This window comes from Phalangium opilio, unplaced genomic scaffold (assembly GCF_054372755.1).
Source record: "Phalangium opilio isolate 3A_F unplaced genomic scaffold, DU_Popi_V2 ptg001662l_1, whole genome shotgun sequence".
In the NCBI taxonomy this organism is placed as follows: Eukaryota; Metazoa; Arthropoda; class Arachnida; order Opiliones; family Phalangiidae; genus Phalangium; species Phalangium opilio.
Genome location: NW_028324260.1, coordinates 776,335 through 794,474, shown reverse-complemented (window position 1 = coordinate 794,474; position 18,140 = coordinate 776,335). Strand labels below are relative to the sequence as shown.

The window sequence follows — 18,140 nt, the reverse complement described above, 5'->3', positions numbered from 1 at the left end:
TTTCAACGAGTTAAATCATTTTGACTGCATTTGTGTTCAAAACAAAACGGATAAAACGACGGAGGCAAGATTCGAACTCGCGCGGGCAGAGCCCAATGGATTAGCAGTCCATCGCCTTAACCACTCGGCCACCCCGTCCTCGATTTAAAACGGGTTTAATTATTATGCCTTAATTTGTGATTAAAACAACCCGGTTCAAACGACGGAGGCGAGATTTGAACTCGCGTGTTTACGGCCTAATGTATTAGCAATCCATCGCCTTAACCACTCGGCCATCCCTTCCGCGATTTCAACGAGTTAAATCATTTTGACTGCATTTGTGTTCAAAACAAAACGGATAAAACGACGGAGACGAGATTCGAACTCGCGCGGGCAGAGCCCAATGGATTAGCAGTCCATCGCCTTAACCACCCCGTCCTCGATTTAAAAATGGTTTGATTATTTTGCCTGAATTTGCGATTAAAACGACGGATGCGAGATTCGAACTCGCGTGTTTAGGGCTTAATGTATTAGCAATCCATCGCCTTAACCCGTCGGCCATCCCTTCCGCGATTTAGACGAGTTAAATCATTTTGACTGCATTTCTGTTCAAAACAAAACGGATAAAACGACGGAGGCGAGATTCGAACTCGCGCGGGCAGAGCCCAATGGATTAGCAGTCCATCGCCTTAACCACTCGGCCACCCCGTCCTCGTCTTAAAACTGGTTTAATTATTTTGCCTGAATTTGTGACTAAAACAATCCGGTTAAAACGACGGAGGCAAGATTCGAACTCGCGTGCTTAGAGCCCAACGTATCAGCAATCCATCTTCTTAATCACCCGGAAATCCCTTCCGCGATTTAAACGAGTGTAATCATTTTGACTGCATTTGTGTTCAAAGCAAAACGGATAAAACGACGTAGGCGAGATTCGAACTCGCGCGGGCAGAGCCCAATGGATTAGCAGTCCATCGCCTTTAACACCCCGTCCTCGATTTAAAACGAGTTTAATTATTTTGCCTGAATTTGTGATTAAAACAATCCGGTTAAAACGACGGATGCGAGATTCGAACTCTCGTGTTTACGGCCCAATGTATTAGCAATCCATCGCCTTAACCACTCGGCCATCCCTTCCGCGATTTCAACGAGTTAAATCATTTTGACTGCATTTGTGTTCAAAACAAAACGGATAAAACGACGGAGGCAAGATTCGAACTCGCGCGGGCAGAGCCCAATGGATTAGCAGTCCATCGCCTTAACCACTCGGCCACCCCGTCCTCGATTTAAAACGGGTTTAATTATTATGCCTTAATTTGTGATTAAAACAACCCGGTTCAAACGACGGAGGCGAGATTTGAACTCGCGTGTTTACGGCCTAATGTATTAGCAATCCATCGCCTTAACCACTCGGCCATCCCTTCCGCGATTTCAACGAGTTAAATCATTTTGACTGCATTTGTGTTCAAAACAAAACGGATAAAACGACGGAGACGAGATTCGAACTCGCGCGGGCAGAGCCCAATGGATTAGCAGTCCATCGCCTTAACCACTCGGCCACCCCGTCCTCGTCTTAAAACTGGTTTAATTATTTTGCATGAATTTGTGATTAAAACAATCCGGTTAAAACGACGGAGGCGAGATTCGAACTCGCGTGCTTAGAGCCCAACGTATCAGCAATCCATCTTCTTAATCACCCGGAAATCCCTTCCGCGATTTAAACGAGTGTAATCATTTTGACTGCATTTGTGTTCAAAGCAAAACGGATAAAACGACGTAGGCGAGATTCGAACTCGCGCGGGCAGAGCCCAATGGATTAGCAGTCCATCGCCTTAAACACCCCGTCCTCGATTTAAAACGGGTTTAATTATTTTGCCTGAATTTGTGATTAAAACAATCCGGTTAAAACGACGGATGCGAGATTCGAACTCTCGTGTTTAGGGCCTAATGTATTAGCAATCCATCGCCTTAACCACTCGGCCATCCCTTCCGCGATTTCAACGAGTTAAATCATTTTGACTGCATTTGTGTTCAAAACAAAACGGATAAAACGACGGAGGCAAGATTCGAACTCGCGCGGGCAGAGCCCAATGGATTAGCAGTCCATCGCCTTAACCACTCGGCCACCCCGTCCTCGATTTAGAACAGGTTTAAATATTTTGCCTGAATTTGTGATTAAAACAATCCGGTTAAAACGACGGAGGCGAGATTAGAACTCGCGTGTTTAGGGCCCAATGTATTAGCAATCCATCGCCTTAACCATTCGGCCATCCCTTCCGCGATTAAACCGAGTTTAATCATTTTGACTGCATTGGTGTTCAAAACAAAACGGATAAAACGACGGAGGCGAGATTCGAACTCGCGCGGGCAGCGCCCAATGCATTAGCAGTCCATCGCCTTAACCACTCGGCCACCCCGTCCTCGTCTTAAAACTGGTTTAATTATTTTGCCTGAATTTGTGATTAAAACAATCCGGTTAAAACGACGGAGGCGAGATTCGAACTCGCGTGCTTAGAGCCCAACGTATCAGCAATCCATCTTCTTAATCACCCGGAAATCCCTTCCGCGATTTAAACGAGTGTAATCATTTTGACTGCATTTGTGTTCAAAGCAAAACGGATAAAACGACGTAGGCGAGATTCGAACTCGCGCGGGCAGAGCCCAATGGATTAGCAGTCCATCGCCTTAAACACCCCGTCCTCGATTTAAAACGAGTTTAATTATTTTGCCTGAATTTGTGATTAAAACAATCCGGTTAAAACGACGGATGCGAGATTCGAACTCTCGTGTTTACGGCCCAATGTATTAGCAATCCATCGCCTTAACCACTCGGCCATCCCTTCCGCGATTTCAACGAGTTAAATCATTTTGACTGCATTTGTGTTCAAAACAAAACGGATAAAACGACGGAGGCAAGATTCGAACTCGCGCGGGCAGAGCCCAATGGATTAGCAGTCCATCGCCTTAACCACTCGGCCACCCCGTCCTCGATTTAAAACGGGTTTAATTATTATGCCTTAATTTGTGATTAAAACAACCCGGTTCAAACGACGGAGGCGAGATTTGAACTCGCGTGTTTACGGCCTAATGTATTAGCAATCCATCGCCTTAACCACTCGGCCATCCCTTCCGCGATTTCAACGAGTTAAATCATTTTGACTGCATTTGTGTTCAAAACAAAACGGATAAAACGACGGAGACGAGATTCGAACTCGCGCGGGCAGAGCCCAATGGATTAGCAGTCCATCGCCTTAACCACCCCGTCCTCGATTTAAAACTGGTTTAATTATTTTGGCTGAATTTGTGATTAAAACAACCCGGTTAAAACGACGGAGGCGAGATTCGAACTCGCGTGTTTAGGGCCCAATGTATTAGCAATCCATCGCATTAACCACTCGGCCATCCCTTCGGCGATTTAATCGAGTTAAATAATTTTGACTGTATTTGTGTTAAAAACAAAACGGATAAAACGACGTAGGCGAGATTCGAACTCGCGCGGGCAGAGCCCAATGGATTAGCAGTCCATCGCCTTAACCACCCCGTCCTCGATTTAAAAATGGTTTGATTATTTTGCCTGAATTTGTGATTAAAACAATCCGGTTAAAACGACGGAGTCGAGATTCGAACTGGCGTGTTTAGGGCCCAATGTATTAGCAATCCACCGCCTTAACCACTCGGCCATCCCTTCGGCGATTTAATCGAGTTAAATCATTTTGACTGCATTTGTGTTCAAAACAAAACGGATAAAACGACGTAGGCGAGATTCAAACTCGCGCGGGCAGAGCCCAATGGATTAGCAGTCCATCGCCTTAAACACCCCGTCCTCGATTTAAAACGGGTTTAATTATTTAGCCTGAATTTGCGATTAAAACAATCCGGTTAAAACGACGGATGCGAGATTCGAACTCGCGTGTTTAGGGCTTAATGTATTAGCAATCCATCGCCTTAACCACTCGGCCATCCCTTCCGCGATTTCAATGAGTTAAATCATTTTGACTGCATTTGTGTTCAAAACAAAACGGATAAAACGACGGAGGCAAGATTCGAACTCGCGCGGGCAGAGCCCAATGGATTAGCAGTCCATCGCCTTAACCACTCGGCCACCCCGTCCTCGATTTAAAACGGGTTTAATTATTATGCCTTAATTTGTGATTAAAACAACCCGGTTCAAACGACGGAGGCGAGATTTGAACTCGCGTGTTTACGGCCTAATGTATTAGCAATCCATCGCCTTAACCACTCGGCCATCCCTTCCGCGATTTCAACGAGTTAAATCATTTTGACTGCATTTGTGTTCAAAACAAAACGGATAAAACGACGGAGACGAGATTCGAACTCGCGCGGGCAGAGCCCAATGGATTAGCAGTCCATCGCCTTAACCACCCCGTCCTCGATTTAAAACTGGTTTAATTATTTTGGCTGAATTTGTGATTAAAACAACCCGGTTAAAACGACGGAGGCGAGATTCGAACTCGCGTGTTTAGGGCCCAATGTATTAGCAATCCATCGCATTAACCACTCGGCCATCCCTTCGGCGATTTAATCGAGTTAAATCATTTTGACTGTATTTGTGTTAAAAACAAAACGGATAAAACGACGTAGGCGAGATTCGAACTCGCGCGGGCAGAGCCCAATGGATTAGCAGTCCATCGCCTTAACCACCCCGTCCTCGATTTAAAAATGGTTTGATTATTTTGCCTGAATTTGTGATTAAAACAATCCGGTTAAAACGACGGAGTCGAGATTCGAACTGGCGTGTTTAGGGCCCAATGTATTAGCAATCCACCGCCTTAACCACTCGGCCATCCCTTCGGCGATTTAATCGAGTTAAATCATTTTGACTGCATTTGTGTTCAAAACAAAACGGATAAAACGACGTAGGCGAGATTCAAACTCGCGCGGGCAGAGCCCAATGAATTAGCAGTCCATCGCCTTAAACACCCCGTCCTCGATTTAAAACGGGTTTAATTATTTAGCCTGAATTTGCGATTAAAACAATCCGGATAAAACGACGGATGCGAGATTCGAACTCGCGTGTTTAGGGCTTAATGTATTAGCAATCCATCGCCTTAACCACTCGGCCATCCCTTCCGCGATTTAGACGAGTTAAATCATTTTGACTGCATTTCTGTTCAAAACAAAACGGATAAAACGACGGAGGCGAGATTCGAACTCGCGCGGGCAGAGCCCAATGGATTAGCAGTCCATCGCCTTAACCACCCCGTCCTCGATTTAAAACTGGTTTAATTATTTTGGCTGAATTTGTGATTAAAACAACCCGGTTAAAACGACGGAGGCGAGATTCGAACTCGCGTGTTTAGGGCCCTATGTATTAGCAATCCATCGCCTTAACCACTCGGCCATCCGTTCGGCGATTTAATCGAGTTAAATCATTTTGACTGTATTTGTGTTAAAAACAAAACGGATAAAACGACGTAGGCAAGATTCGAACTCGCGCGGGCAGAGCCCAATGGATTAGCAGTCCATCGCCTTAAACACCCCGTCCTCGATTTAAAACGGGTTTAATTATTTAGCCTGAATTTGCGATTAAAACAATCCGGTTAAAACGACGGATGCGAGATTCGAACTCGCGTGTTTAGGGCTTAATGTATTAGCAATCCATCGCCTTAACCACTCGGCCATCCCTTCCGCGATTTCAACGAGTTAAATCATTTTGACTGCATTTGTGTTCAAAACAAAACGGATAAAACGACGGAGGCAAGATTCGAACTCGCGCGGGCAGAGCCCAATGATTAGCAGTCCATCGCCTTAACCACTCGGCCACCCCGTCCTCGATTTAAAACGGGTTTAATTATTATGCCTTAATTTGTGATTAAAACAACCCGGTTCAAACGACGGAGGCGAGATTTGAACTCGCGTGTTTACGGCCTAATGTATTAGCAATCCATCGCCTTAACCACTCGGCCATCCCTTCCGCGATTTCAACGAGTTAAATCATTTTGACTGCATTTGTGTTCAAAACAAAACGGATAAAACGACGGAGACGAGATTCGAACTCGCGCGGGCAGAGCCCAATGGATTAGCAGTCCATCGCCTTAACCACCCCGTCCTCGATTTAAAACTGGTTTAATTATTTTGGCTGAATTTGTGATTAAAACAACCCGGTTAAAACGACGGAGGCGAGATTCGAACTCGCGTGTTTAGGGCCCAATGTATTAGCAATCCATCGCATTAACCGCTCGGCCATCCCTTCGGCGATTTAATCGAGTTAAATCATTTTGACTGCATTTGTGTTCAAAACAAAACGGATAAAACGACGTAGGCGAGATTCAAACTCGCGCGGGCAGAGCCCAATGGATTAGCAGTCCATCGCCTTAAACACCCCGTCCTCGATTTAAAACGGGTTTAATTATTTTGCCTGAATTTGTGATTAAAACAATCCGGTTAAAACGACGGATGCGAGATTCGAACTCTCGTGTTTAGGGCCTAATGTATTAGCAATCCATCGCCTTAACCACTCGGCCATCCCTTCCGCGATTTCAACGAGTTAAATCATTTTGACTGCATTTGTGTTCAAAACAAAACGGATAAAACGACGGAGGCAAGATTCGAACTCGCGCGGGCAGAGCCCAATGGATTAGCAGTCCATCGCCTTAACCACTCGGCCACCCCGTCCTCGATTTAAAACGGGTTTAATTATTATGCCTTAATTTGTGATTAAAACAACCCGGTTCAAACGACGGAGGCGAGATTTGAACTCGCGTGTTTACGGCCTAATGTATTAGCAATCCATCGCCTTAACCACTCGGCCATCCCTTCCGCGATTTCAACGAGTTAAATCATTTTGACTGCATTTGTGTTCAAAACAAAACGGATAAAACGACGGAGACGAGATTCGAACTCGCGCGGGCAGAGCCCAATGGATTAGCAGTCCATCGCCTTAACCACCCCGTCCTCGATTTAAAACTGGTTTAATTATTTTGGCTGAATTTGTGATTAAAACAACCCGGTTAAAACGACGGAGGCGAGATTCGAACTCGCGTGTTTAGGGCCCAATGTATTAGCAATCCATCGCATTAACCACTCGGCCATCCCTTCGGCGATTTAATCGAGTTAAATCATTTTGACTGTATTTGTGTTAAAAACAAAACGGATAAAACGACGTAGGCGAGATTCGAACTCGCGCGGGCAGAGCCCAATGGATTAGCAGTCCATCGCCTTAACCACCCCGTCCTCGATTTAAAAATGGTTTGATTATTTTGCCTGAATTTGTGATTAAAACAATCCGGTTAAAACGACGGAGTCGAGATTCGAACTGGCGTGTTTAGGGCCCAATGTATTAGCAATCCACCGCCTTAACCACTCGGCCATCCCTTCCGCGATTTCAACGAGTTAAATCATTTTGACTGCATTTGTGTTCAAAACAAAACGGATAAAACGACGGAGGCAAGATTCGAACTCGCGCGGGCAGAGCCCAATGGATTAGCAGTCCATCGCCTTAACCACTCGGCCACCCCGTCCTCGATTTAAAACGGGTTTAATTATTATGCCATAATTTGTGATTAAAACAACCCGGTTCAAACGACGGAGGCGAGATTTGAACTCGCGTGTTTACGGCCTAATGTATTAGCAATCCATCGCCTTAACCACTCGGCCATCCCTTCCGCGATTTCAACGAGTTAAATCATTTTGACTGCATTTGTGTTCAAAACAAAACGGATAAAACGACGGAGACGAGATTTGAACTCGCGCGGGCAGAGCCCAATGGATTAGCAGTCCATCGCCTTAACCACCCCGTCCTCGATTTAAAACTGGTTTAATTATTTTGGCTAAATTTGTGATTAAAACAACCCGGTTAAAACGACGGAGGCGAGATTCGAACTCGCGTGTTTAGGGCCCAATGTATTAGCAATCCATCGCATTAACCACTCGGCCATCCCTTCGGCGATTTAATCGAGTTAAATCATTTTGACTGTATTTGTGTTAAAAACAAAACGGATAAAACGACGTAGGCGAGATTCGAACTCGCGCGGGCAGAGCCCAATGGATTAGCAGTCCATCGCCTTAACCACCCCGTCCTCGATTTAAAAATGGTTTGATTATTTTGCCTGAATTTGTGATTAAAACAATCCGGTTAAAACGACGGAGTCGAGATTCGAACTGGCGTGTTTAGGGCCCAATGTATTAGCAATCCACCGCCTTAACCACTCGGCCATCCCTTCGGCGATTTAATCGAGTTAAATCATTTTGACTGCATTTGTGTTCAAAACAAAACGGATAAAACGACGTAGGCGAGATTCAAACTCGCGCGGGCAGAGCCCAATGGATAAGCAGTCCATCGCCTTAAACACCCCGTCCTCGATTTAAAACGGGTTTAATTATTTAGCCTGAATTTGCGATTAAAACAATCCGGTTAAAACGACGGATGCGAGATTCGAACTCGCGTGTTTAGGGCCCAATGTATTAGCAATCCATCGCCTTAACCATTCGGCCATCCCTTCCGCAATTAAACCGAGTTTAATCATTTTGACTGCATTGGTGTTCAAAACAAAACGGATAAAACGACGGAGGCGAGATTCGAACTCGCGCGGGCAGCGCTCAATGGATTAGCAGTCCAACGCCTTAACCACACGGCCACCCCGTCCTCGTCTTAAAACTGGTTTAATTATTTGGCTGAATTTGTGATTAAAACAATCCGGTTAAAACGACGGAGGCGAGATTCGAACTCGCGTGCTTAGAGCCCAACGTATCAGCAATCCATCTTCTTAATCACCCGGAAATCCCTTCCGCGATTTAAACGAGTGTAATCATTTTGACTGCATTTGTGTTCAAAACAAAACGGATAAAACGACGTAGGCGAGATTCGAACTCGCGCGGGCATAGCCCAATGGATTAGTAGTCCATCGCCTTAAACACCCCGTCCTCGATTTAAAACGGGTTTAATTATTTTGCCTGAATTTGTGATTAAAACAATCCGGTTAAAACGACGGATGCGAGATTCGAACTCTCGTGTTTAGGGCCTAATGTATTAGCAATCCATCGCCTTAACCACTCGGCCATCCCTTCCGCGATTTCAACGAGTTAAATCATTTTGACTGCATTTGTGTTCAAAACAAAACGGATAAAACGACGGAGGCAAGATTCGAACTCGCGCGGGCAGAGCCCAATGGATTAGCAGTCCATCGCCTTAACCACTCGGCCACCCCGTCCTCGATTTAAAACGGGTTTAATTATTATGCCTTAATTTGTGATTAAAACAACCCGGTTCAAACGACGGAGGCGAGATTTGAACTCGCGTGTTTACGGCCTAATGTATTAGCAATCCATCGCCTTAACCACTCGGCCATCCCTTCCGCGATTTCAACGAGTTAAATCATTTTGACTGCATTTGTGTTCAAAACAAAACGGATAAAACGACGGAGACGAGATTCGAACTCGCGCGGGCAGAGCCCAATGGATTAGCAGTCCATCGCCTTAACCACCCCGTCCTCGATTTAAAACGGGTTTAATTATTATGCCTTAATTTGTGATTAAAACAACCCGGTTCAAACGACGGAGGCGAGATTTGAACTCGCGTGTTTGCGGCCTAATGTATTAGCAATCCATCGCCTTAACCACTCGGCCATCCCTTCCGCGATTTCAACGAGTTAAATCATTTTGACTGCATTTGTGTTCAAAACAAAACGGATAAAACGACGGAGACGAGATTCGAACTCGCGCGGGCAGAGCCCAATGGATTAGCAGTCCATCGCCTTAACCACCCCGTCCTCGATTTAAAACTGGTTTAATTATTTTGGCTGAATTTGTGATTAAAACAATCCGGTTAAAACGACGGAGTCGAGATTCGAACTGGCGTGTTTAGGGCCCAATGTATTAGCAATCCACCGCCTTAACCACTCGGCCATCCCTTCGGCGATTTAATCGAGTTAAATCATTTTGACTGCATTTGTGTTCAAAACAAAACGGATAAAACGACGTAGGCGAGATTCAAACTCGCGCGGGCAGAGCCCAATGGATTAGCAGTCCATCGCCTTAAACACCCCGTCCTCGATTTAAAACGGGTTTAATTATTTAGCCTGAATTTGCGATTAAAACAATCCGGTTAAAACGACGGATGCGAGATTCGAACTCGCGTGTTTAGGGCTTAATGTATTAGCAATCCATCGCCTTAACCACTCGGCCATCCCTTCCGCGATTTCAACGAGTTAAATCATTTTGACTGCATTTGTGTTCAAAACAAAACGGATAAAACGACGGAGGCAAGATTCGAACTCGCGCGGGCAGAGCCCAATGGATTAGCAGTCCATCGCCTTAACCACTCGGCCACCCCGTCCTCGATTTAAAACGGGTTTAATTATTATGCCTTAATTTGTGATTAAAACAACCCGGTTCAAACGACGGAGGCGAGATTTGAACTCGCGTGTTTACGGCCTAATGTATTAGCAATCCATCGCCTTAACCACTCGGCCATCCCTTCCGCGATTTCAACGAGTTAAATCATTTTGACTGCATTTGTGTTCAAAACAAAACGGATAAAACGACGGAGACGAGATTCGAACTCGCGCGGGCAGAGCCCAATGGATTAGCAGTCCATCGCCTTAACCACCCCGTCCTCGATTTAAAACTGGTTTAATTATTTTGGCTGAATTTGTGATTAAAACAACCCGGTTAAAACGACGGAGGCGAGATTCGAACTCGCGTGTTTAGGGCCCAATGTATTAGCAATCCATCGCATTAACCACTCGGCCATCCCTTCGGCGATTTAATCGAGTTAAATCATTTTGACTGTATTTGTGTTAAAAACAAAACGGATAAAACGACGTAGGCGAGATTCGAACTCGCGCGGGCAGAGCCCAATGGATTAGCAGTCCATCGCCTTAACCACCCCGTCCTCGATTTAAAAATGGTTTGATTATTTTGCCTGAATTTGTGATTAAAACAATCCGGTTAAAACGACGGAGTCGAGATTCGAACTGGCGTGTTTAGGGCCCAATGTATTAGCAATCCACCGCCTTAACCACTCGGCCATCCCATCGGCGATTTAATCGAGTTAAATCATTTTGACTGCATTTGTGTTCAAAACAAAACGGATAAAACGACGTAGGCGAGATTCAAACTCGCGCGGGCAGAGCCCAATGGATTAGCAGTCCATCGCCTTAAACACCCCGTCCTCGATTTAAAACGGGTTTAATTATTTAGCCTGAATTTGCGATTAAAACAATCCGGTTAAAACGACGGATGCGAGATTCGAACTCGCGTGTTTAGGGCTTAATGTATTAGCAATCCATCGCCTTAACCACTCGGCCATCCCTTCCGCGATTTAGACGAGTTAAATCATTTTGACTGCATTTCTGTTCAAAACAAAACGGATAAAACGACGGAGGCGAGATTCGAACTCGCGCGGGCAGAGCCCAATGGATTAGCAGTCCATCGCCTTAAACACCCCGTCCTCGATTTAAAACGGGTTTAATTATTTAGCCTGAATTTGCGATTAAAACAATCCGGTTAAAACGACGGATGCGAGATTCGAACTCGCGTGTTTAGGGCCCAATGTATTAGCAATCCATCGCATTAACCACTCGGCCATCCCTTCGGCGATTTAATCGAGTTAAATCATTTTGACTGTATTTGTGTTAAAAACAAAACGGATAAAACGACGTAGGCGAGATTCGAACTCGCGCGGGCAGAGCCCAATGGATTAGCAGTCCATCGCCTTAACCACCCCGTCCTCGATTTAAAAATGGTTTGATTATTTTGCCTGAATTTGTGATTAAAACAATCCGGTTAAAACGACGGAGTCGAGATTCGAACTGGCGTGTTTAGGGCCCAATGTATTAGCAATCCACCGCCTTAACCACTCGGCCATCCCATCGGCGATTTAATCGAGTTAAATCATTTTGACTGCATTTGTGTTCAAAACAAAACGGATAAAACGACGTAGGCGAGATTCAAACTCGCGCGGGCAGAGCCCAATGGATTAGCAGTCCATCGCCTTAAACACCCCGTCCTCGATTTAAAACGGGTTTAATTATTTAGCCTGAATTTGCGATTAAAACAATCCGGTTAAAACGACGGATGCGAGATTCGAACTCGCGTGTTTAGGGCTTAATGTATTAGCAATCCATCGCCTTAACCACTCGGCCATCCCTTCCGCGATTTAGACGAGTTAAATCATTTTGACTGCATTTCTGTTCAAAACAAAACGGATAAAACGACGGAGGCGAGATTCGAACTCGCGCGGGCAGAGCCCAATGGATTAGCAGTCCATCGCCTTAACCACCCCGTCCTCGATTTAAAACTGGTTTAATTATTTTGGCTGAATTTGTGATTAAAACAACCCGGTTAAAACGACGGAGGCGAGATTCGAACTCGCGTGTTTAGGGCCCTATGTATTAGCAATCCATCGCCTTAACCACTCGGCCATCCGTTCGGCGATTTAATCGAGTTAAATCATTTTGACTGTATTTGTGTTAAAAACAAAACGGATAAAACGACGTAGGCAAGATTCGAACTCGCGCGGGCAGAGCCCAATGGATTAGCAGTCCATCGCCTTAACCACCCCGTCCTCGATTTAAAAATGGTTTGATTATTTTGCCTGAATTTGTGATTAAAACAATCCGGTTAAAACGACGGAATCGAGATTCGAACTCGCGTGTTTAGGGCCCAATGTATTAGCAATCCACCGCCTTAACCACTCGGCCATCCCTTCGGCGATTTAATCGAGTTAAATCATTTTGACTGCATTTGTGTTCAAAACAAAACGGATAAAACGACGTAGGCGAGATTCAAACTCGCGCGGGCAGAGCCCAATGGATTAGCAGTCCATCGCCTTAAACACCCCGTCCTCGATTTAAAACGGGTTTAATTATTTAGCCTGAATTTGCGATTAAAACAATCCGGTTAAAACGACGGATGCGAGATTCGAACTCGCGTGTTTAGGGCTTAATGTATTAGCAATCCATCGCCTTAACCACTCGGCCATCCCTTCCGCGATTTCAACGAGTTAAATCATTTTGACTGCATTTGTGTTCAAAACAAAACGGATAAAACGACGGAGGCAAGATTCGAACTCGCGCGGGCAGAGCCCAATGGATTAGCAGTCCATCGCCTTAACCACTCGGCCACCCCGTCCTCGATTTAAAACGGGTTTAATTATTATGCCTTAATTTGTGATTAAAACAACCCGGTTCAAACGACGGAGGCGAGATTTGAACTCGCGTGTTTACGGCCTAATGTATTAGCAATCCATCGCCTTAACCACTCGGCCATCCCTTCCGCGATTTCAACGAGTTAAATCATTTTGACTGCATTTGTGTTCAAAACAAAACGGATAAAACGACGGAGACGAGATTCGAACTCGCGCGGGCAGAGCCCAATGGATTAGCAGTCCATCGCCTTAACCACCCCGTCCTCGATTTAAAACTGGTTTAATTATTTTGGCTGAATTTGTGATTAAAACAACCCGGTTAAAACGACGGAGGCGAGATTCGAACTCGCGTGTTTAGGGCCCAATGTATTAGCAATCCATCGCATTAACCGCTCGGCCATCCCTTCGGCGATTTAATCGAGTTAAATCATTTTGACTGCATTTGTGTTCAAAACAAAACGGATAAAACGACGTAGGCGAGATTCAAACTCGCGCGGGCAGAGCCCAATGGATTAGCAGTCCATCGCCTTAAACACCCCGTCCTCGATTTAAAACGGGTTTAATTATTTTGCCTGAATTTGTGATTAAAACAATCCGGTTAAAACGACGGATGCGAGATTCGAACTCTCGTGTTTAGGGCCTAATGTATTAGCAATCCATCGCCTTAACCACTCGGCCATCCCTTCCGCGATTTCAACGAGTTAAATCATTTTGACTGCATTTGTGTTCAAAACAAAACGGATAAAACGACGGAGGCAAGATTCGAACTCGCGCGGGCAGAGCCCAATGGATTAGCAGTCCATCGCCTTAACCACTCGGCCACCCCGTCCTCGATTCAAAACGGGTTTAATTATTATGCCTTAATTTGTGATTAAAACAACCCGGTTCAAACGACGGAGGCGAGATTTGAACTCGCGTGTTTACGGCCTAATGTATTAGCAATCCATCGCCTTAACCACTCGGCCATCCCTTCCGCGATTTCAACGAGTTAAATCATTTTGACTGCATTTGTGTTCAAAACAAAACGGATAAAACGACGGAGACGAGATTCGAACTCGCGCGGGCAGAGCCCAATGGATTAGCAGTCCATCGCCTTAACCACCCCGTCCTCGATTTAAAACTGGTTTAATTATTTTGGCTGAATTTGTGATTAAAACAACCCGGTTAAAACGACGGAGGCGAGATTCGAACTCGCGTGTTTAGGGCCCAATGTATTAGCAATCCATCGCATTAACCACTCGGCCATCCCTTCGGCGATTTAATCGAGTTAAATCATTTTGACTGTATTTGTGTTAAAAACAAAACGGATAAAACGACGTAGGCGAGATTCGAACTCGCGCGGGCAGAGCCCAATGGATTAGCAGTCCATCGCCTTAACCACCCCGTCCTCGATTTAAAAATGGTTTGATTATTTTGCCTGAATTTGTGATTAAAACAATCCGGTTAAAACGACGGAGTCGAGATTCGAACTGGCGTGTTTAGGGCCCAATGTATTAGCAATCCACCGCCTTAACCACTCGGCCATCCCTTCCGCGATTTCAACGAGTTAAATCATTTTGACTGCATTTGTGTTCAAAACAAAACGGGTAAAACGACGGAGGCAAGATTCGAACTCGCGCGGGCAGAGCCCAATGGATTAGCAGTCCATCGCCTTAACCACTCGGCCACCCCGTCCTCGATTTAAAACGGGTTTAATTATTATGCCATAATTTGTGATTAAAACAACCCGGTTCAAACGACGGAGGCGAGATTTGAACTCGCGTGTTTACGGCCTAATGTATTAGCAATCCATCGCCTTAACCACTCGGCCATCCCTTCCGCGATTTCAACGAGTTAAATCATTTTGACTGCATTTGTGTTCAAAACAAAACGGATAAAACGACGGAGACGAGATTTGAACTCGCGCGGGCAGAGCCCAATGGATTAGCAGTCCATCGCCTTAACCACCCCGTCCTCGATTTAAAACTGGTTTAATTATTTTGGCTAAATTTGTGATTAAAACAACCCGGTTAAAACGACGGAGGCGAGATTCGAACTCGCGTGTTTAGGGCCCAATGTATTAGCAATCCACCGCCTTAACCACTCGGCCATCCCTTCGGCGATTTAATCGAGTTAAATCATTTTGACTGCATTTGTGTTCAAAACAAAACGGATAAAACGACGTAGGCGAGATTCAAACTCGCGCGGGCAGAGCCCAATGGATAAGCAGTCCATCGCCTTAAACACCCCGTCCTCGATTTAAAACGGGTTTAATTATTTAGCCTGAATTTGCGATTAAAACAATCCGGTTAAAACGACGGATGCGAGATTCGAACTCGCGTGTTTAGGGCCCAATGTATTAGCAATCCATCGCCTTAACCATTCGGCCATCCCTTCCGCAATTAAACCGAGTTTAATCATTTTGACTGCATTGGTGTTCAAAACAAAACGGATAAAACGACGGAGGCGAGATTCGAACTCGCGCGGGCAGCGCTCAATGGATTAGCAGTCCAACGCCTTAACCACACGGCCACCCCGTCCTCGTCTTAAAACTGGTTTAATTATTTGGCTGAATTTGTGATTAAAACAATCCGGTTAAAACGACGGAGGCGAGATTCGAACTCGCGTGCTTAGAGCCCAACGTATCAGCAATCCATCTTCTTAATCACCCGGAAATCCCTTCCGCGATTTAAACGAGTGTAATCATTTTGACTGCATTTGTGTTCAAAACAAAACGGATAAAACGACGTAGGCGAGATTCGAACTCGCGCGGGCATAGCCCAATGGATTAGTAGTCCATCGCCTTAAACACCCCGTCCTCGATTTAAAACGGGTTTAATTATTTTGCCTGAATTTGTGATTAAAACAATCCGGTTAAAACGACGGATGCGAGATTCGAACTCTCGTGTTTAGGGCCTAATGTATTAGCAATCCATCGCCTTAACCACTCGGCCATCCCTTCCGCGATTTCAACGAGTTAAATCATTTTGACTGCATTTGTGTTCAAAACAAAACGGATAAAACGACGGAGGCAAGATTCGAACTCGCGCGGGCAGAGCCCAATGGATTAGCAGTCCATCGCCTTAACCACTCGGCCACCCCGTCCTCGATTTAAAACGGGTTTAATTATTATGCCTTAATTTGTGATTAAAACAACCCGGTTCAAACGACGGAGGCGAGATTTGAACTCGCGTGTTTACGGCCTAATGTATTAGCAATCCATCGCCTTAACCACTCGGCCATCCCTTCCGCGATTTCAACGAGTTAAATCATTTTGACTGCATTTGTGTTCAAAACAAAACGGATAAAACGACGGAGACGAGATTCGAACTCGCGCGGGCAGAGCCCAATGGATTAGCAGTCCATCGCCTTAACCACCCCGTCCTCGATTTAAAACTGGTTTAATTATTTTGGCTGAATTTGTGATTAAAACAACCCGGTTAAAACGACGGAGGCGAGATTCGAACTCGCGTGTTTAGGGCCCAATGTATTAGCAATCCATCGCATTAACCACTCGGCCATCCCTTCGGCGATTTAATCGAGTTAAATCATTTTGACTGTATTTGTGTTAAAAACAAAACGGATAAAACGACGTAGGCGAGATTCGAACTCGCGCGGGCAGAGCCCAATGGATTAGCAGTCCATCGCCTTAACCACCCCGTCCTCGATTTAAAAATGGTTTGATTATTTTGCCTGAATTTGTGATTAAAACAATCCGGTTAAAACGACGGAGTCGAGATTCGAACTGGCGTGTTTAGGGCCCAATGTACTAGCAATCCACCGTCTTAACCACTCGGCCATCCCTTCGGCGATTTAATCGAGTTAAATCATTTTGACTGCATTTGTGTTCAAAACAAAACGGATAAAACGACGTAGGCGAGATTCAAACTCGCGCGGGCAGAGCCCAATGGATAAGCAGTCCATCGCCTTAAACACCCCGTCCTCGATTTAAAACGGGTTTAATTATTTAGCCTGAATTTGCGATTAAAACAATCCGGTTAAAACGACGGATGCGAGATTCGAACTCGCGTGTTTAGGGCCCAATGTATTAGCAATCCATCGCCTTAACCATTCGGCCATCCCTTCCGCAATTAAACCGAGTTTAATCATTTTGACTGCATTGGTGTTCAAAACAAAACGGATAAAACGACGGAGGCGAGATTCGAACTCGCGCGGGCAGCGCTCAATGGATTAGCAGTCCAACGCCTTAACCACACGGCCACCCCGTCCTCGTCTTAAAACTGGTTTAATTATTTGGCTGAATTTGTGATTAAAACAATCCGGTTAAAACGACGGAGGCGAGATTCGAACTCGCGTGCTTAGAGCCCAACTTATCAGCAATCCATCTTCTTAATCACCCGGAAATCCCTTCCGCGATTTAAACGAGTGTAATCATTTTGACTGCATTTGTGTTCAAAACAAAACGGATAAAACGACGTAGGCGAGATTCGAACTCGCGCGGGCATAGCCCAATGGATTAGTAGTCCATCGCCTTAAACACCCCGTCCTCGATTTAAAACGGGTTTAATTATTTTGCCTGAATTTGTGATTAAAACAATCCGGTTAAAACGACGGATGCGAGATTCGAACTCTCGTGTTTAGGGCCTAATGTATTAGCAATCCATCGCCTTAACCACTCGGCCATCCCTTCCGCGATTTCAACGAGTTAAATCATTTTGACTGCATTTGTGTTCAAAACAAAACGGATAAAACGACGGAGGCAAGATTCGAACTCGCGCGGGCAGAGCCCAATGGATTAGCAGTCCATCGCCTTAACCACTCGGCCACCCCGTCCTCGATTTAAAACGGGTTTAATTATTATGCCTTAATTTGTGATTAAAACAACCCGGTTCAAACGACGGAGGCGAGATTTGAACTCGCGTGTTTACGGCCTAATGTATTAGCAATCCATCGCCTTAACCACTCGGCCATCCCTTCCGCGATTTCAACGAGTTAAATCATTTTGACTGCATTTGTGTTCAAAACAAAACGGATAAAACGACGGAGACGAGATTCGAACTCGCGCGGGCAGAGCCCAATGGATTAGCAGTCCATCGCCTTAACCACCCCGTCCTCG

General features: G+C 45.3%; 21 non-coding genes across 21 annotated transcripts; all 21 read right to left on the bottom strand.

Annotated features, from left to right (window-relative positions):
- Positions 1-56: 56 nt before the first annotated feature.
- TRNAS-GCU (transfer RNA serine (anticodon GCU)) lies at positions 57-138 on the bottom strand. Its single transcript has one exon. It is a non-coding gene; the product is annotated as a tRNA-Ser (tRNA).
- Positions 139-608: 470 nt separating this feature from the next.
- On the bottom strand, positions 609-690 carry TRNAS-GCU (transfer RNA serine (anticodon GCU)). Its single transcript has one exon. It is a non-coding gene; the product is annotated as a tRNA-Ser (tRNA).
- Positions 691-1,174: 484 nt separating this feature from the next.
- Positions 1,175-1,256, bottom strand: TRNAS-GCU (transfer RNA serine (anticodon GCU)). Its single transcript has one exon. It is a non-coding gene; the product is annotated as a tRNA-Ser (tRNA).
- Positions 1,257-1,461: 205 nt separating this feature from the next.
- On the bottom strand, positions 1,462-1,543 carry TRNAS-GCU (transfer RNA serine (anticodon GCU)). The gene has a single exon. It is a non-coding gene; the product is annotated as a tRNA-Ser (tRNA).
- Positions 1,544-2,027: 484 nt separating this feature from the next.
- TRNAS-GCU (transfer RNA serine (anticodon GCU)) lies at positions 2,028-2,109 on the bottom strand. The gene has a single exon. It is a non-coding gene; the product is annotated as a tRNA-Ser (tRNA).
- Positions 2,110-2,314: 205 nt separating this feature from the next.
- TRNAS-GCU (transfer RNA serine (anticodon GCU)) lies at positions 2,315-2,396 on the bottom strand. Its single transcript has one exon. It is a non-coding gene; the product is annotated as a tRNA-Ser (tRNA).
- Positions 2,397-2,880: 484 nt separating this feature from the next.
- TRNAS-GCU (transfer RNA serine (anticodon GCU)) lies at positions 2,881-2,962 on the bottom strand. Its single transcript has one exon. It is a non-coding gene; the product is annotated as a tRNA-Ser (tRNA).
- Positions 2,963-4,004: 1,042 nt separating this feature from the next.
- Positions 4,005-4,086, bottom strand: TRNAS-GCU (transfer RNA serine (anticodon GCU)). Its single transcript has one exon. It is a non-coding gene; the product is annotated as a tRNA-Ser (tRNA).
- Positions 4,087-5,686: 1,600 nt separating this feature from the next.
- TRNAS-GCU (transfer RNA serine (anticodon GCU)) lies at positions 5,687-5,767 on the bottom strand. The gene has a single exon. It is a non-coding gene; the product is annotated as a tRNA-Ser (tRNA).
- A 763-nt stretch (positions 5,768-6,530) lies between these two features.
- TRNAS-GCU (transfer RNA serine (anticodon GCU)) lies at positions 6,531-6,612 on the bottom strand. Its single transcript has one exon. It is a non-coding gene; the product is annotated as a tRNA-Ser (tRNA).
- Positions 6,613-7,375: 763 nt separating this feature from the next.
- Positions 7,376-7,457, bottom strand: TRNAS-GCU (transfer RNA serine (anticodon GCU)). Its single transcript has one exon. It is a non-coding gene; the product is annotated as a tRNA-Ser (tRNA).
- Positions 7,458-8,499: 1,042 nt separating this feature from the next.
- Positions 8,500-8,581, bottom strand: TRNAS-GCU (transfer RNA serine (anticodon GCU)). The gene has a single exon. It is a non-coding gene; the product is annotated as a tRNA-Ser (tRNA).
- A 483-nt stretch (positions 8,582-9,064) lies between these two features.
- On the bottom strand, positions 9,065-9,146 carry TRNAS-GCU (transfer RNA serine (anticodon GCU)). The gene has a single exon. It is a non-coding gene; the product is annotated as a tRNA-Ser (tRNA).
- A 1,042-nt stretch (positions 9,147-10,188) lies between these two features.
- TRNAS-GCU (transfer RNA serine (anticodon GCU)) lies at positions 10,189-10,270 on the bottom strand. Its single transcript has one exon. It is a non-coding gene; the product is annotated as a tRNA-Ser (tRNA).
- A 2,716-nt stretch (positions 10,271-12,986) lies between these two features.
- On the bottom strand, positions 12,987-13,068 carry TRNAS-GCU (transfer RNA serine (anticodon GCU)). Its single transcript has one exon. It is a non-coding gene; the product is annotated as a tRNA-Ser (tRNA).
- A 763-nt stretch (positions 13,069-13,831) lies between these two features.
- Positions 13,832-13,913, bottom strand: TRNAS-GCU (transfer RNA serine (anticodon GCU)). The gene has a single exon. It is a non-coding gene; the product is annotated as a tRNA-Ser (tRNA).
- A 763-nt stretch (positions 13,914-14,676) lies between these two features.
- TRNAS-GCU (transfer RNA serine (anticodon GCU)) lies at positions 14,677-14,758 on the bottom strand. The gene has a single exon. It is a non-coding gene; the product is annotated as a tRNA-Ser (tRNA).
- Positions 14,759-15,521: 763 nt separating this feature from the next.
- Positions 15,522-15,603, bottom strand: TRNAS-GCU (transfer RNA serine (anticodon GCU)). The gene has a single exon. It is a non-coding gene; the product is annotated as a tRNA-Ser (tRNA).
- A 483-nt stretch (positions 15,604-16,086) lies between these two features.
- TRNAS-GCU (transfer RNA serine (anticodon GCU)) lies at positions 16,087-16,168 on the bottom strand. The gene has a single exon. It is a non-coding gene; the product is annotated as a tRNA-Ser (tRNA).
- A 1,042-nt stretch (positions 16,169-17,210) lies between these two features.
- TRNAS-GCU (transfer RNA serine (anticodon GCU)) lies at positions 17,211-17,292 on the bottom strand. The gene has a single exon. It is a non-coding gene; the product is annotated as a tRNA-Ser (tRNA).
- Positions 17,293-17,775: 483 nt separating this feature from the next.
- On the bottom strand, positions 17,776-17,857 carry TRNAS-GCU (transfer RNA serine (anticodon GCU)). The gene has a single exon. It is a non-coding gene; the product is annotated as a tRNA-Ser (tRNA).
- Positions 17,858-18,140: the final 283 nt, after the last annotated feature.